We start from the raw sequence: 4,274 nt of genomic DNA on the forward strand, positions 1-4,274 counted from the left end.
TTTGAGAAAGACACGATGGGGGGGTTTACTTACTTCCCTTTGAGGTTGAGGCGGAGAGATGCTCAACTTTGGGAAAGTGCGTCAAATGGATGCCACTGCAAGGCGTCTGTGAAGAGAAGGGAACACAAAAAAAAGAAAGATGAAATGATGCATTTTTATGTTTCTTTCTTGTCATCGAGCTCCATTTTGCTGTGAAAAACAATGAAGGGCCGATAGATGGGGAGATTCTATTAGGTGCCAGGTGATTCACTGGAGGGGGGATTCTAGGGTCCAATGTCCATGAGATTGAACCTCTATCAGTACTCCTCATCATCTGCTACTCAGATAACAGGATGTCTCTGTTCCAAATGGCACCCTATTCCTAAATAGTGCACTACTTTTGACCAGGCCTCAAAAGTAGTGCACTATACAGTAAAATAGGGTCCCATTTGGGACGCATTCCATCCATGTGAAGCCAATCCGTGGTCAACGCTGGCTGCAATGGAAGAATGCACCAGATATACCCTATATTCAATTGATATTTACACTGACAAAAATACACCTAGACAAATTCAAATTTGGAGATGGAAAGATAGCAGTAGTTATGCAAACTTTTGATTTCTTTTCTACAAAGGAATCAGATTAAATCAACCTTTCAGGCATGTATCCATGCCAATACAGATGTCCATAGGAAGAAAATCAGCCTTCAGAATGGTGCAGAGACATGGGAAACAACAAGATGCTTTTTCCAACATCATCTGCTTACGATGAAAGCAAAACAATTCTCAATAAAATCTGGCATTGGTTTGTGTGCATGTTTTGTGACATGGCGACATCAAGCCAAGGTGCCCATCTGCAGGACAATCAACATGGTTGTTAATATATTACAACGTGAGTTAGACTGTCTCTACATTGACAGTCTCTGTTCAGTACTGTCATCAACATGTGTTTTCCCCACCACTACAACTTCGACCCAGGACTTTCACTGTACACTACTGTGACCTCCTTCAGTCATCAGCAACATATCTACAGAGGACCATCCACAGAGGACCATCCACAGAGGACCATCCACAGAGGACCATCCACAGAGCACCATCCACAGAGGACCATCCACAGAGGACCATCCACAGAGGACCATCCCCACAGAGGACCATCCACAGAGGACCATCCACAGAGGACCATCCACAGAGGACCATCCACAGAGGACCATCCACAGAGGACCATCCACAGAGCATTAACGCGTGTCTGACTGAACATGAACTAAGGCTATCACTGTTACTTGCCACAGTCTTGTATCTCTACTGTGGGTCATATTAATTAGAGCACACCATGGTAAACGCTTTGCAATGGAAAACTGGAAAAAAAAAGTTCAGGTAGTCCCTCCCTCATTTCAGTCCGTTTTCTTTTGTTTGGTGCCTAATGAATACGACCCTGATGTACAGTGATATTGTGTCTCAGAGAGGGAAGGCACAGCACCAGCAACCCCAACATTCCTCAATGGGTCGGGCGGGAGGTCAAAGGGATCCGTAAATACCCAATGTGCACTTTCCTGTGTTCTGTCACTTGGGTGCTGTTTCTGACGGGGCAGCGCTTAATATCGCCCGCTGGGAAAGACAGAGGGGGAGGCCCTCGGCCCCGGGCCCCCGACCACGGCCCTGTGAATCAGACCACTCAGATCACTCAGTGTGTGCTGTTGTGTGTGCGTATGTGGTCCTGGTACGGGGTTGCCAACAGAATGGAACAGCTACCTAGCATCATGTTCTGGGCTTCAGGTCGGGGTCAGGCTGAGTCCAGTTGGCGAGGGTGGCAGAGAGAGATCAAGTCGCTACCACCCCCTGATCCCCCCCCACGCACACATCTCAGGAAAAACACCATGTCTGACCCAACATCTCCCTCCCTCCCCTCCTCCCTCCCTGCTCTGACCCAACATCTCCCCTCCCTCCCTGTCTGTCTACACACAACATCTCCCTCCTGTGCCCTGTCTGTCTGACCCAACATCTCCCTCCCTCTCTGTCTGACCCAACATCTCCCTCCCCTGTCTGTCTGACCCAACATCTCCCTCCCTGTCTGACCCAAAATCTCTCCTCCCTCCCTGTCTGACCCAACATCTCCCTCCCCCTCCCTGTCTGACCCAACATCTCCTCCCTCCCTGTCTGACCCAACATCTCCTCCCTGTCTGTCTGGACCCAACATCTCCCTCCCCCCTCCCTGTCTGACCCAACATCTCCCTCCCTGTCTGTCTGACCCAACATCTCCCCTCCCTGTCTGTCTGACCCAACATCTCCCCCCTGTCTGACCCAACATCTCTCCCTCCCCCCCTGTCTGTCTGACCATAACATCTCTCCCCTCCCTGTCTGTCTGACTCCCAACATCTCCCTCCCTGTCTGTCTGACCCAACATCTCCCTCCTGTCTGACCCAACACTCTCCCTCCCCTGTCTGACCCAACATCTCCCTCCCTGTCTGTCTGTCCTGACCCAACATCTCCCTCCCCTCCTGTCTGACCCAACATCTCCCTCCCTCCCTGTCCGACCCAACATCTCCCTCCCTTGTCTGTCTGACCCAACATCTCCCTCCCGTCTGACCCCCAACATCTCCTCCCTCCCTGTCTGACCCAACATCTCCCTCCCTCCCTGTCTGACCCAATATGTTCTCCCTCCCTCCCTGTCTGACCCAACATCTCCCTCCCTCCCTGTCTGACCCAACATCTCCCCTCCCTCCCTGTCTGACCCAACATCTCCCTCCCTGTCTGTCCGACCTCAACATCTCCCTCCCTGTCTGTCTGACCCAACATCTCCCCTCCCTCCCTCTGTCTGACCCAACATCTCCTCCTCCCCTCCCTGTCTGACCCAACATCTCCCTCCCTGTCTGTCTGACCCAACACTCCTCCCCCTCCTGTCTGTCCTGACCCGCAACATCTCCCTCCCCCTCCCTGTCTGACCCAACATCTCCCTCCCTCCCTGTCTGACCCAACATCTCCCTCCCTGTCTGTCTGACCCAACATCTCCCTCCCTCCTGTCTGACCAACATCTCCCTCCCTCCCTGTCTGACCCAACATCTCCCTCCTTTGTCTGTCTGACCCCCAAACATCTCCCTCCTCCCCTGTCTGACCCAACATCTCCCTCCCTCCCTGTCTGACCCAACATCTCCCTCCTCCCTGTCTGACCCAACATCTCCCTCCCTCCCTGTCTGACCCAACATCTCCCTATCCCTCCCTCCCTCCTGTCTGACCCAACATCTCCCCCTCCCTGTCTGTCTGACCCAACATCTCCTTCCCTCCTGTCTGACCCAACATCTCTCCCTCCCTGTCTGACCCAACATCTCCCTCCCTGTCTGTCTGACCCAACATCTCCCTCTCCCCTGTCTGTCTGACCCAACATCTCCCTCCCTGTCTGTCTGACCCAACATCTCTCCCCTCCTTCTGTCTGTCTGACCCAACATCTCCTCCCTGTCTGTCCGACCCAACATTCTGCCCTCCCTCCCTGTCTGACCCATCATCTCCCTCCCACTCCCTCCCTGTCTGACCCAATATCTCTCCCTCCCTGTCTGTCTGACCCAACATCTCCCTCCCTGTCGGTCTGACCCAACATCTCCCCTCCCCTGTCTGTCTGACCCAACATCTCCCTCCCTCCTGCTCTGACCCAATATCTCCTCCCTGTCTGTCTGACCCAACATCTCCCTCCTGTCTGTCTGACCCAACATCTCACTCCCTCCCTGTCTGACCCAACATCTCCCTCCCTCCCTGTCTGACCCAACATCTCCCCTCCCCCTGTCTGACCCAACATCTCCCTCCCTCCCTGTCTGACCCAACATCTCCCTCCTCCTGTCTGTCTGACCCAACATCTCCCTCCCTGTCTGACCCCCAACATCTCCCTCCTGTCTGTCTGACCCAACATCTCCCTCCCTGTCTGGCTTCTGACCCAACATCTCCCTCCCTCCCTGTCTGACCCAACATCTCCCTCCCTCCCTGTCCCTGACCCAACATCTCCTCCCCTGTCTGTCTCGGACCCAACATCTCCCTCCCTGTCTGTCTGACCCAACATCTCCTCCTGTCTGACCCAACATCTCCTCCCTGTCTGTCTGACCCAACACTCTCCCTCCCTCCCTGTCTGACCCAACATCTCCCTCCCTCCCTGTCTGTCTGACCCAACATCTCCCTCCCTGTCGACCCAACATCTCCCTCCCTGTCTGTCTGACCCAACATCTCCCTCCCTCCCTGTCTGACCCAACATCTCCCTCCCTCCCTGCTCTGACCCAACATCTCCCTCCCCTCCTGTCTGACCCAACATCTCCCTCC

This window comes from Coregonus clupeaformis, chromosome 28 (genome assembly GCF_020615455.1).
Source record: "Coregonus clupeaformis isolate EN_2021a chromosome 28, ASM2061545v1, whole genome shotgun sequence".
NCBI classification, from domain to species: Eukaryota; Metazoa; Chordata; class Actinopteri; order Salmoniformes; family Salmonidae; genus Coregonus; species Coregonus clupeaformis.